The sequence below is a fragment of the Triturus cristatus genome, chromosome 6 (genome assembly GCF_964204655.1).
Source record: "Triturus cristatus chromosome 6, aTriCri1.1, whole genome shotgun sequence".
NCBI classification, from domain to species: Eukaryota; Metazoa; Chordata; class Amphibia; order Caudata; family Salamandridae; genus Triturus; species Triturus cristatus.
This window is the reverse complement of record NC_140589.1, coordinates 931582770-931597078: the sequence shown is the minus strand read 5'-3', so window position 1 is coordinate 931597078 and position 14309 is coordinate 931582770. Positions and strand designations below refer to the sequence as shown.

At 48.7% G+C, this 14309-nt stretch overlaps 1 long non-coding RNA gene across 1 annotated transcript in view; it reads right to left on the bottom strand.

The window, feature by feature from the left end:
- Nucleotides 1-14309, bottom strand: part of LOC146820809 (uncharacterized) — a 144682-nt gene that overhangs the window by 20186 nt on the left and 110187 nt on the right. Inside the window, exons 2-3 of the long non-coding RNA XR_014962626.1 lie at nt 5081-5162; nt 4712-4805 (exon numbers count right to left, since the gene is read on the bottom strand). This is a non-coding gene — a long non-coding RNA (uncharacterized LOC146820809). The remainder of the gene's footprint in view (nt 1-4711; nt 4806-5080; nt 5163-14309) is intronic.

Sequence of the window (14309 nt, the reverse complement as noted above, 5' to 3'; positions counted from 1 at the left end):
TCAGACGCATTCACTCTCCACCTGAATCAACACACACATGCGCGATTAAAACACACACAAACAAAGAGCTCTCAAAAAGCAGTCCTCAGACAGCACCAAGACAAGCAGTCCACAGACTGCACCAAGACAAGATAGGTTCTAGCCCCAGGCCTTTTCAAGAAGAAACCAAATTCAACAATTGGCCTGGCAGAGCGTTCAAAAACCCTCCGTATCAGAAGGGTCCACAGACCCATCAAGTTAACCAAGACAGCGCTACATATACCAAAAACCAAAATAACTCACCTGGTGCACACAGGTCAAACAAGTTATTCTCCACTGCCGACTCTTCAGGCCAAACGGTCAGCTCCAAGGCTTTCGCCTTTTCAGGACCCCAGCCGAGATGACCACTAGACGAGGAGCCACCCGCCGCGAGAACCAAGCTCTAACATATGGGGATCCCAGATCCGCCCATCCAAACGGACGCAACCCCGACCCCCACGACCCGACTACAGGTGGGATGGGTCACCTGGTAGAGTCCCTGTTTGGGTGCCAACTGAAGGAAGTAGCCCACTAGGGTAACCCGGGTCACTCTCGACCTCCTCTAGCCTTCCAAGAAATGAAGAGTCGATGACGCAGCAGAGAACACCCTCAGACTAGTTTATTCACTAAGTACACTGCAGTGGAGTCCAATCAGACCAGCCTCCTATGATGGTTGTTAAAGGACTGATGTTACATTATGTATGTTGCGGTGCCCACAAAGACCCGCCTACAAAGGAAAAACACTGGTAGATGTCGTAATACAATGGGGTACAGAACATAAGTTGCGATTCCGCTGCCTGGCGCAAGTTATCTACTATCCAAGGTCGTCTGACCTATCCTGCCCTGTAGACAGGTGGGAGAAGGCCTCGATGTAACAGAAAAGGCATGCGTTAATGAGCAAGTTTCAACATTGGAGAAACAAAACTTACCAAGGACCATTTCTCGTAAATGAGCACGTAACAGTTTCTATTATAATACAAAATGGCGTCTTCGAGAACTAAAATGGTGGCACAGATGTCAACCTAACTTACATAACATCTGCACTTACTAATAATGTATGAATACAGCAAGGACCTATTTCAAGATAGCTACATGAATGCTAATATAATGTCAAGTAAAATACGGCTACTATGGGAGTGAAACTTTTTAATTCTATCAACCCAGAGATGCAAGGGGACTCTGAGTCAAGTCTCAAGTGGGAGAAAGTCAAGTGTTGTGTTAACACAAAGGAACACCTGAAGGTCTCTGCTATTTTGTGAAACTTTCACCATGTCTGCCAAGGACGCCATTCTTACTGCCCACGGTCTCCCATTGGACTCACAATGCATACAGTTCACGCACAGAGGAAGTAAGGACCACAGTAGTTGGAACTTGATGTTATTATAGCAGAGAATGGCGCTAGACTTACTCCCCATCAAGGACACAGGTTAAAGGCATGCACACTCAAGCTAGAACCAGTAGGTACCAAGTGTCCAACTCCCCTCAACCTAGAATGATGGAGAAACAGATATCCTTGGATAGGGGTGGGGTGCAATATGGATGTATGCCCAAGCTAGCCAAGGCTGGTGATCTGTTGGGCAAAGTCAACAAAACTTGGACCACCAGATTGTCAAGCCCACAGGGTAGTCCCAAAAAGCTCAACTAGGGGCAGGATGGCACTGCATTCCTTGTCATGCAAGCACATGTATCCCTAAAAGATGCAAGGCAGCAATAAGGCTGCATATAAGGCTAGCAAGTAAATTTATGTAGGAAAGGGAAATGGCCTTTACAAGGCGGGCTGAGACACGCGTGCCGTTTCCCTGCAAGCGTAACAACACTTGCCAGAACAACACATCTGCCTGAACCATGCACATGCGTGGCTAAGGCAGATACCAGTCTAGTGTCCGAATGAGCGGGTAAAGGAACGGGAAACATCGGACCAGGAAGCTCTGGACGTGGAAAGGTAAGTTGGGCAGGCGCTGGGTTTGGGGGTATTTTTTAGGATTGTGGTCGGTTTTAGGGCTCAGAGCGGGAGTCGGATAGTTTTTGGAAGAGGGGCAGGGTTTTAGGGCTCAGGACGAGGGGCGGGGTTGTGGTTATTTTAAGGGTTGGGGTGGGGTTGGGAGGGTAGTTTTTAGGGTTGGGGTTGGTTTTAGAGCTCAGGGCGGGGGAGTTGGAGTAGTCTTTTTAAAAGGGGGCAGACATTTTAGGGTTCAGGGCGGGGTGGGTAGGAGTCGTTTTATAGGGTGGGGATCGTTTTTAGGGGTGGGGCGGTTTTAGGGCTCAGGGTGTGGGGGTTGGGGTAGTTATTTTAATGGGGGCAGGGTTATAGGCCTCTGGGTGGGGGAAGGGGCAGGGGTAGTTTTAAGAGCAGGGCAGGGGTAAGTTTTAGGGCTCAGAGCGTGGGGGCTGATGTAGTTTTTCATAGGGGCAGGGTTTTAGGCTTCAGGGAGGGGGAGGGAAAGGGCTAGTTTTAAGGGCAAGGCGAGTTGGTTTTAGGTCTCAGTGTGTGGGAGGCAAATATAGGGGGATAGGATTTTAGGGCAGGGAGGGTGGCTCGGGGTAGTGGTAATTTACCACACATATACCTTTAGCAAACATGCCTAACAAGGAAATTTGTTGTAAAGGCTTGCATGGTAAAGGCATGCATGTTAAAGGAATGCGTGATAAAAATGCATTTGTTGCTGGGGCCGCATTGTAGAAGCATGCGTAGTTCAGCCAGTGTGTGCTTCTGCCATACAACCATGCAAATATAGGCAGAATGAGTCAGACAAATGAGGCACACATGCAGGCAAGGCTCCAAATTAGATTTAATTAGCAAGTCTCCGACTGTAAGGAATGTGTGCTACTCTGTATAAACTTCGGAAGTAGAATAGAATGTTCCCTTCTCTCTGTCTCGTCATCTTGTTGTTAATGTTTTGTTGCTTTATCACAGACCTGAATACTGGCAGTTGTTTCCAATAAACCCAGCGTCTCTTGCTGACGCGGCCTAGTTTTCATCAGGGCAAGGAAAACAACGTTCTTTTTAGTTGACAATACGCTAATCAATCCGTGCTACACTTACAATTTTGAAAGATCACTGTGTATGGATTACGTAAATTCTTTTTATTAACTGAAGAAACTCTTTTAAAATGATTTTTTTTTAAAGTGGGATGAAGGATACAGGGGCATATTATCAAGGACGGCGTTACAAATTATCGCCGGTTTATCGGCAGAAAACTGCCGCTTAAGCGGCGATAATGGGCTTGATAATATGCCCTTGAGAATTCCCATCGAAGCCCATGTTCTGGTGTGAACATGGGCTTCTATTGGAATTCTCCAGGGCATATTATAAAGCCCATTATCGCCGCTTCAGCGGCAGTTTTCTGCTGCTAAACCGGCGATAATTTTAACTTTATGTTCTAGGTTCAAAGTGAGGGTGACAGAAGAAGGTGAGCAGCTGGTGACAAGTCTGGAGGGGTGAGACCCATGTGTAGGGCCAAGACTCACTGAATAGACTACTGAAAGGTTATTACATTGCTTTTTAAAAAAGGGGCAGATTTACAAGCCCCTTGAGCCACTTTTGCATTATTTTTAACATGGGAAAAGTGACGCAAAAGTGGCGCAAGGGGCTTGTAACTCTGCCCCAAAGAAGTTAAGGAAACGCTGAACTACTACCTCTCGAAGGATCCTATCGGACGGCATTTTCTCACTCTCCTCAAACAGAGGAAAATATTGTGAAATCATGTGTCGATCCGTGAAACTGGGCATTTACAGGTGCAATAGGGAAACGGTCAGACTGGGAACCGAAACAGGCCTGGCAAACAGCTCGGCTAGCTCCGGGGGGGAAGGGGGAGTTGACGGGGTGTGCTAGCTGGGAGCACCACGCTGGATGAAGCAATCCTGGTTCAGAGAACTTGTTTTCCCAACGAGGCCAGTAACGCCTGTTACTAGCCCCAATTGGATTTCCCGGCCACTGTGATGACCCCCTATGAACTGAATTCCATTAACAGCCTAGTGCTAATTATTTCTTGTCCTGGGAGATTTTGCACTGCAGTACTGTTTAGCACCATGTTACATGTTTGTAACACTTTATTATGCTATTTTGCACTAAAATGCCATGTAGCACCGTGCTACACGAGTGCAAAATAGGGGCATATTCTCAAGGAGGTACCGCCGAGTTAACGGCACTTTATTGCAGCCTATATTGCGATAAATTTATCACCCCATTCACAAGCTGGTGTTAACAGCCCATAACACCAGTTTACCGGCAATAGCGGCCACAAAAAACATTGCCACAGATGACCCCGGCAACTATCGCTAATGAGATGCAGAATAGGCGTTCCCGTGAAAAAGCCGTGAAAATACCACTCCACAACATTCTCAACGACCAGCCACATAGGCGAAAAGGCGCGTTAGCAGCAGGAAATTCACACCTGCTCTGACCTGGTGCAAAGTCGGACAACAGCCTGCACCACAAAATTGAGCCCAGCCCAGAGCCACACCTAAAGGGCAACAGATGCCATTGTGCCACTGATCATGCAGTTCAGAGCCCCAACAAGGCCACAACACTCACTGCCACCACCATCAGGATCCCCCCCTCCCCGGGCCCCCCCGGCCAAAGACATGCCACATCAACTACACGGAATCATGTACCAAATAATCCACCTGATGTCGCACAATCACATTTGGTGACATGCATGCGTTGTCACAAAAATGAGCATCACACATTCACCTTCGATGTAACCAATGAAAATGTATTCAAACAAACACAGATCAGAAATGAAGACATATGGTGGCTCCCCTCGGGACAATCTGTAGGTCACAGCCTGCAAGACAAAAATCATAATGAGAAGGTGTGTCTTGCGCACATCAAAGGACAGAGAGAGAGCGAAGGAGAGAGAGAGAAAGAGAAGGAGCGAGAGAAAGTCGGACAGAGAGGGGGAGCGAGTGAAAAACGGACAGAGAGGAGCAGCGAGGGAAAGACAGACACAGACGGGGAGCGAGAGAAAGACAGACAGAGAGGGGAGCGAGACACAGACAACAGAAGAGATGGACAGGGAGAGAGAGTGCCAACAATGCACACCCAGGTCACACCGCTCACCTGCTACCACCGGTGTGTCTCCAACCACATGCCAGTATGTATTGCAGTTCACCAGGTCACACATCTGAAACAGATCCGTCATCTGAAACAGAGTCCAGATACATGAATAGCAAAGTACATACAATTGCACAAGAAATCATCGTCTGTCCACCCCAGCGCACCCAGGCAGATGCACCCCAACCCCTCCCGCCACCCAGTGTTGCATGCCTGCCCGTGCGCACCCAGGTAGATGCACCCCAACCCCTCCCGCCGCTCAGCGCTGCATGCCTGCCCCTGCGCACCCAGGCAGATGCACCCCAGCCCCTCCCCCTGCCCAGCGGTGCATGCCCGCCCCTGTGCACCCAGGCATCACTGCTCGCCTTCTTCCCTTGGCGTGTAGCAATGAGGGCCCGCCACATGCCGCTGCAAGCCACATGCCCGGGGCCCGCGGACATGGCGCCCTCCACATCATGCAACCCCGATCCGCAGGCCATAAGGTCTCACATTTGATTCTGGGTCTTGATTTCGCCATGGCAGAGGACATACTAGTGCACTCAGCATCATCACAGGCTGCACACCCGCTCAGCCCTTGAGGTGCCGCTAACTCTGTGATCCGGGATAGGACGCCAAGTGACGGTAGACCCGCGCTGCCCGCTGGCTCAGGCCTACACTGCGGTCCAGCAGGGCACACAGATCCTAAGTAGTCCGGACTGCCGGGACAGGGCATCATCGCAGGCTGCACACCCGCTCAGCACTTAAGGTTCCCCTACCTCAGTGCACCCAAAGTCACCGTCCCGTGGCGGTGTGCCTGTGCCAGGCGCAATGTATCCGGTGCCACCAAGTCTGTGCCCCACAGTCATGGACCCTGTATGATTGGGTATCATGTTGCGGACGCCATCATGTCACCTCCGAGCCTGGGGAATGTGATGATGCAGGGTTCGAGGCCCTCATGCCTACATTAACACCACACAGATGCACCCAGATGGAGAGTACAAATGTCGTCGAGCACGTGCGCCCCGCCCTTTTTATTGGCAGGGTCACATGTCCTGTGACGTGTGTGCTGGATGGGTGTGGTGTGGGTGTTAAACTAGCCATTAGGGAGTGGCTGTGGTATGCTGACAACTAGATCTGTGAGCAGCAGATCACTACAGGGAAGACATGGGACATGTAGAATTTGCCGCCCCCCCCCCCTGTGAGCGTAAGCGGAGTGGGCTGGCCTGGCTTATGCCAGTCCAGCGGAAAGGTTTGTGAATGACCCCAGGGCCCTGGGAGTGGTTCCGTACTGGGCTGGACAAAGAAGTAACTCATGCGTCTGCGTCAGCGCCACCCAGACCGCATTCGGCAATGTGTCACCCTGTGACCCCTGTTCTACGACATGAGCCACATGGACGTAAGAGGAGTCCAGTGAGCCTACATTCATCCATACTTCCACACTTGAAAGACCATAGACGTGACACATCTGTGTGAATATGAATGTTTAATGCACATTCAGTGGCGTGTTGTATCTGGAGCAGTACAGGGTCATGCAAACCACACGTGATGATGTTGGCCCATGGAGGGCCAGCCAGGGTCCTTTAGGGAATGACAAGTCCAAAGGAAGAGTTCAGTCCACAGTCTGATTGCTGTGTCATTGGCGATCAAACAGTCCATGCCGAGGTCCAAGGTGAGTGTCTCAGAGTGCATTGGGGGACAGTGGAAGGTGAAGATGCAGAGGGCAGAACCAAGCTGAAGCTGGCCCTATGGCGGAGATGCATGCTACTGCATCCTTCTTACCACAATGGCAGATTAATCCGCATCTTTGTCCTCTGCAGTTTCATGTGCCACATGTGTGGGTGGTGGTGTTCTGTCTCCAGCACTGTGTGGCAGTGACACATCAGTGGCCAGAGGTGGAAGGTCTGCCACACTGTGTGGCACTGACACTCCAGGGGGCGGAGATGTGGATGTAGTGGTATCAACAGCATGCATCAGCGCCAGGTCTTGTGGCAGCAATGCAATGAGGATGGTCTTGAGGTCATTGAGGAACCCAGCTACCACTCGCTGGTGTGCAGCCGTGGCAGCTGCACTTTCCACATTCGCCCGCTCCATGCTCTCCACTAACCTCTGCATGTTTCCCAACTCCCGTGTGACATCGCTAGAGCCACTCTGACTGGACAGTTGTTCTATTCTCTGAGTCAGAGTTCCAGCGTTGTCAGCCATGGTCCATTGGAGAGCATGGAGAGGACTGTGGGTGTCCGTTAGGGACCGTGAGTGGTTCCTGATGGGACTTAGACACCCACGTATGGCATCTAGTTTGTCTGCCATGCGGTCGAAGCACACCCGCACCTGTTCAGCCAGATTCTCCTGGCACCCCAAAACACAGCGTTGGAAGGCCATGTGTTGTTCGTGGGGGACTTGGGAGGCAGCCATGGTGGTGGGGGCTGCCTGCTGTGTGGTCTGTGCAGGGGGTGGGGTCTCCTCTTAGCAGCTGGGCTGCTCAGCTCCTGGAAGTAGGCTGCGTAGGCTGTCCACGAGAAGTTGGAGTGTGTCGGAGTCGAAGCTGTGGTGGACCTCTTCGTCATCAGAGAAGAGAGGGTCGGGTTGCTCTGCAGGAGGTGTTGATTCTCCCTATGCAATATGAAGGGGAGATGCAGATTAACAATGTGTCCACATGTATGTTGTTGCATTGTACATGTTTTCATACAGACAGCATGACTGAGTACATTGTGGCTGTTTGGGAGGAGCTGCCTATTTGAGGGGGGAGAGTGGACATTTTGAAAACAGACGTGTGTGTGTTTGTACTTGTACATTATCAACTCACATTTCCCTGCAATGCCAAATGTGATTGGCCAGTGTCTGCACCCAAGCGGCACCAGTTGTGTCCTGTGTTCTGTTGTAGGTGTTTTGTAGATTGTGTCACATCATTGTCAATGTTGATGTGCTATGCATGTAATATATGTGTGCTGCATTTGGGTGAGTCGCCCCTGCAGCTCTGATTTTGCTGCCTCTTATCCCTTTCATGCGGTGTGCCTTTGACTTCTGTGCTTGTACAGTTCTGACATGTTGCATACTTGGGTACATTGGTCTCTTGGTGGGAGTTGGTGGTCTGGGGCATGGTTTGTCCGCAGATGTGCTTTACTTAATTGTGCATGTGTGCCATTGTGCCCATCTCCCCCCGTCCCCCAGGCCCTGGTCGTTACTCACCCTGTTGCTGTTGTGTCCGGTTCTGTTGAGCAGTGTGCGGGCCCCCAACTCCTGCCACCGTCTCCCCACCGATGACTGTGAACACCATGTCCTCCATGTTGTCCAGCTCCTCCTGTGGTGCTGGGCTCCCACCTCCAGTCTGCATTGCTGCCTTCCGGTTGTTGGCGAGTTTCAGCTTGGTTTTGCGCTTGACATCATTCCAGCGCCTCTTGACGTCGTCCATTGTCCTCTTTAGCACTCCAACTGCATTCACCTTGTCCACAATGGACTGCCATAGTCCTTTTGTTGTTGCCAATGACAAAGTGGAGGTGACGAACAGTTGCTGATGGTGTTCTACCACCTCTGTTATCAGGATCCTGTTTTACTGCGGACGGAACCGCTTCTTCCTACTCTTCTTGTCTTTGCCCTTCTCTGACCCCGAAGTCCCAGGCTGGTCCTCCGGGGGGATTGTGGCGTTCTGGTTCTCCGCCGTACTTGCTCCGGCAACGTCCATTGTTCTTCGCTGTTGTTTGGCATTTGTTTGTCTGTTTTTTTCTACATTTATGGTGATTGTACCCGCCTGACGTGTGTGAATTGCAGGCCTGTAGCTGCTTTTCGCTGATTTTGGTATCGCGATTGGCCTCATCGCAGCTTTTCTTGCATTCGTGTTTCGCATTTTTGTGGCGTGGCATTGATTTTAACGCGGTCAGTTGACGCGTTATCTGGGGACTATCGCATGGTACCTCCGTGTTGTGAATACTTGGTAAACACGGCGTAAATTTCCCGCAATAGACTGCGATGTTGATGGTTGCGTTAAGTAACTTTTGCGATGGTTATCATACGTTCTTGAGAATATGCCCCTCAGTGCCATGCTATTTTGCACCAGAATCTTATTTGGTGTTTTATATCATATTTGTAACACTATGCTGTTGTGCATTGTGACCTTATCACTGCTGTTTGGCAGCAGCAAATATCAGCTGTAGATAAGCATAAATATTGACTTTTACTGTAGTAAAGCAATTATGTTATATAGTGCCAAGTGACCCTTCAGCACTGATTAGCGCGTCATAAAATATGTCCAGTTGTGCAGAAGTCAGGTGAATGTCCGGTAAACCATCTGTAAGACCATTTGCCGAAGCTCGAGAGGGATGTGTCCAGGGCTGTAAGTGGAATGAAAAAACTGCGGGTTCTCTCTAAGGGGTGTGTCGCCGATGTAATTAAAGTCTTGTTTTAAAAACATGTCAACTAAAAATCTGTGCTTAGCATAGTGTGCCACCCGACTATTATTTTGCCTAGTTCTGACATAGCATCCAGTGATCGAAGTGGGCGGAATCTGAGGGGAACGACTTCCCCTTGCTTTTTTAAATGTAAGAAAGACAACTCCCCTACTTTTTTATGAAAAGGCAGCCATCCGGGGAGGGTTCAATTCCTAGAATTGAAATGCTTCAACTGAAGTGTAAGGCAGGGAGTCTACTGCGCTGTGTAACCGAGGGAGGGGCAGACAGTTAAACAAGCCATCATGCCAGGGTGCCTCCTTGCCTGAAAGAAATGTAAATGTGCGCCACTCCTTAATCTGCATTTGGACCCGGCCCACTTAAAGCTCTGGATGTGTCTGTTGAAAAAGAGAATGGAAGTGTCCTACGGAAATGCAATATGCGGTGGTGGCTCACCCACATTGCTCAGAAGGCCATCTTACCCTGAATGCAGCAGAGAGCTATAGACAATAATGGCAGCTGATGACGTGCATTCTCATTCATAACATTACCTCACAGTTTTATTAATTAAGGAAATAAGGGGCATATTATCAAGGACAGCGTTAAAAATTATCGCTGGTTTAGCGGCATAAAACTGCCGCTACAGCGGCAATAATGGGCTTGATAATATGTCCTTGAGAATTCCAATAGAAGTCCATGTTCTGGTGTGAACATGGGCTTCTACTGGAATTCTCCAGGGCATATTATCAAGCCCATTATCGCCACTTTTGCGGCAGTTTTCTGCCGCTAAACTGGCGATGATTTTAACGCCGTCCTCCATAATATGCCCCCAAGTGTTACCAAAGGCAATAGGTCTGACTTTAAAGTGCATGAGCAGTTGCATGTGTTAGCCCATTAAAGCAGAACTATTGGCTTTGGCCAGGCTAAAACAATTGGAAATCCATGCAAATTGTGATTCAATATGAAAGAGACAGAGGGGGGAGAAACTGGTGGCAAAAACGACAAGAAATTCATAGAGAGGAACAATGAACGAAAAATAAACGTAAATGGAAAGTCATTTGGAAAGACACCGAGGGGATAGCATACTGGGGAAGCCAGTCAGAGAAAATGTGCATGAGTCCTGCCTAAATCCTGCTGCAGTGAAAAAACAAACATAAATACCCAAGAAAGGATTGTTTTCTATCATTCATTTATTAGATAAATAATTTCATGCATGTGGATTCAGTGTACCTTTGAGATCCAAAATAGTCACTCATGCATTGCAATGAAAGCACCTCATAGGATGTGGAATGATACACAAAACAGAACAGCATTAGGTGAGAGGGATATACTCCCCTGGGTGGAGTCAAAATCCACTATATGGGGCAGATTTATATCAGACTTGCGCCACTTTTATGCCGCCGTTGCGTCACTTTTGTGACGCAGCGGCGGCGCAAAACAAGCGCCAGGCTGCGGGGTATTTACAACGTGACGCATCTGGGAGATGCGTCACGTTGTAAAGCCATGCGCCAGAAGTAGGCGTTCCAGTGCAGGGGGGGGCCTTCCGTCGCAGGAACGCCTCCTAAAAGTGGCTGAGTGAAATCTACAAGATTTCACTCAGTCACTTTTGAACCCATGCTGCGTCAAAACCCTGCGCCTGCTTGAAGCAGGCGTAAGGATTGACGCAGCATTGTGGAGATAGGGCACCCCAGAGCCTTGCTGGAGCTGCGTCGCGCTTGCGACGCAACTCCAGCAATGCGCCGCCTTTACGGCACAGATGCGTCACGCATCTTCCCGTTTTTGCCCCATGGTGCGCTGCATTGTAAATGCGGCGCATCCATGGTGGCGGAGCCGTGACACAACATAACTGGCGCATCCCTGCTGATATGCAGGGATGCGCCAGTTATTGTAAATCTGGCCCTATGTAAATTGGAGAACAAGGGGGCAGATTTACAAGCCCCCTGCGCCACCACTACATCACTTTTCGTGACGTACTGGTGGCACAGGGGGCTCCTCCATATTTACAAGGAGAGGAAAAGCCACCCTGTGTGACTTTTCCTCTCCTCGTAAATATGACCCCTTCACACGCATCACTGTGCGTGGAAGGGGCGTTCCATGGGTGTTGCTGTGGGTGTTCCCACGCAACACCCCGGGAACAAGACACATCTCCAGATTTACGAGAAATCGTAAATCTGGAGATGTGTGTGAATGCTACGTGTAGCGAGGCGCAACGAGGAGAAATGTTTTCATTTCTCCTTGTTTTTCCTCTTTCAATGCATGCTGCATTCTACAGCACACATTGAAAGAGGAAAAAGCCTCCTCTGATTGTTTTTGTGCAGGTAGGTGTCCCTTCCTGCACAAAAACAATCTCCCCATGATGCAGGCATCCTTGCATCATGGTGCAAGGGTGCCTGCGCCGGCGCATGGCTGCAGTTTGTGCGCCAGAGCAGGTGAAGCACAGAGATGCGACATATTCTTGAAAATATGTCGCATCTCTGTGCTTTCCAAACTAAGGGGCATATTATCAAGAAACGGCGTTATAATTATCGCCGCTTTAGCGGCAGAAAACTGCTGCTAAAGCGGCGATAATGGGCTTGATAATATGCTCTATGGAATTCCAATTGAAGCCCATGTTAGATGTCCTTCACATCTAACATGAGCTTCAATTGGAATTCCATAGAGCATATTATCAAGCTCATTATCGCCGCTTTAGCAGCAGTTTTCTGCCACTAAAGCGGCGATAATTATAACGCCGTGCTTGATAATATGCCCCTAACGCAGCACGGCGCAGCAAAATGACTTGCTGCACCGTGCTGCGTTACTTTGTTGTAAATCTGCCCCAATGTCTTTTAGACAGCCGTGCTGCTAAACAGATCTAAAAAGGATCTTTGCTTGTGGTAATGTGATAAAGCAAATTATCCATGTGGCAGAGCCCCAATCTGGCAGCCTACACCAGCTGAGCACAGCCTCTGAATCGATTTTTATCTATTATCAAAAACAATGAGAGGGCTCCCTAATTGTTGAAGAAGCAGGGATCCCGTCTCACTCACTCCCCTTTTCATCTTAATCTCTGATAATTAGTACAATGGTGCTGTGGCGACAAGATGTCATATGGTGATGTGATGTGACACTAATTTAATGAACATGTTTAAAAACTAGGCAGTTACATTTCGAAACCATTAAAATATACTAACATTTAATTGTTAGCTGGATCGTATTATGCTTGTTGTCTATCTTTATATAATTCTGAATTTAAGAAACTCCTGCTCTGTGATCCTGGAACGTTTATTCAGCACTTTTTTTCAAGGCCGTCACAGAGACTTCCTAAATGTGGTGCTGCTTCGCCTCCTACCGGTGATCAGCGCAAAGTGCAGATGAAATTTAAGCTGTGCAAATTGTGACAGTGCAGAAACAGACTGAGGAAACATGGAACCAAGTCGAATAGGTCAGGTAAAAATAAAATCATCGGAAAATGTAACCGGCAAGGTTTGGAAATTTAGGGCCTCATTTACGACTTTTGGCGTAGGGCGGCACCTGAGTCGTTTTGCTGCGCTATCCTGCGTCAAAGGGAAAGGACAAGAATGCACCTTTTTATGAAATATAGCGGATTCCTGTTCTTTCTGCCTGAATGCGCACACAAATTGGTGCCTAGCACCAACGCAAGCACCCTTGCTCCATTGTTGTTGGCAGAATTGTTTTTGTGCCGGAAGGCACACCTTCCTGCACAAAAATTATCAATTGAGGTGTTTTCCGCTTTCCTTCCAGTACAAAATACAGGGGTATATTTATTAGAAAGTCATACAGCGCAGCAAGTCACTTGGCTGTGCTGCGTGACAGGGAAAGGGCAGGAATGCGCCATATTTAAAAGAATACGGCACATTCCTGCCTTTATCCCTGCGCTGGCACCGTTTTGTCTGCCTAGCACCAACGCAGGTATCTTTGGACCGCGGTGCAAGGTTGCCTGTTTTCCATGCAGGATTGTTTTTGTGCAGGAAGGGGCACCTTCCTCACAATAACAATCCTGAGAGGCATATTCCTCTGTCTATGTGTACTGAAGAATGCATTACACATAGAAAGAGGGAGAAATAACGATATGTCTCCTCATTACGCCTCCCTTGAGAAGGCGTGCCTTTTTGGCGCATTCCTGGTCTACCACTTTTGGTATATCTGCGAATGGGTCAAAAACCTGGGAAGGTGAGTGTGAACACCCATGCCACACCCATGGAATGACTTCCCAGGGCAGAGTAACGCAACACAGCGATTTTAAGATGCGTTGTGTTCTCCCAGATTTATGGACCCACTGAGGGCTGCGCAAAGTGGCCTTGCATGGCTTCATAAATCACATCTTGGCCTTGCGTCGCACTTGCACCATGTGGTGTGGTGCAGGCTTGATGCAACCCCTTTCATAAATATGCCCCACAATGGGGAGACTAACTTTAATACTTTTCCCACTTTGTATGTGTGTATAACAGTGCAGCACGCAAGCAAATTCAGACAAGAAAGGAGACTGAAAAGCCTATTTGAAATGGGAGTTATTTTTTTTATGTAAAACCCTCCTACTTTTTTTAGTATATAGGTCTTTGCATCAAAAACCTTGTGTGGTTGCATGGAAATGCCCATGCACCACCCATGGAACTCCACCGTTGGCGCAAAGTAATGCAAAGCATCCATGCGCTTATTAGACCTGGCATCTTTTGCCGTGGTTTCCGTCATTTTGCCTCTAACCTCCTGTTTTTGACTGTGTGCTGAACTTCGTTTTTGCTGGTTTTAGGACTCTGGGCACTTTACAACAGCTGACCAGTGCTAAAGTGAATGTGCTCTGTGTCTGCATTGTTATGGCATTTGGTTTCTCCATGACTGATATAATTGATTTACTAATAAGTACCTAGTTCAGTGCA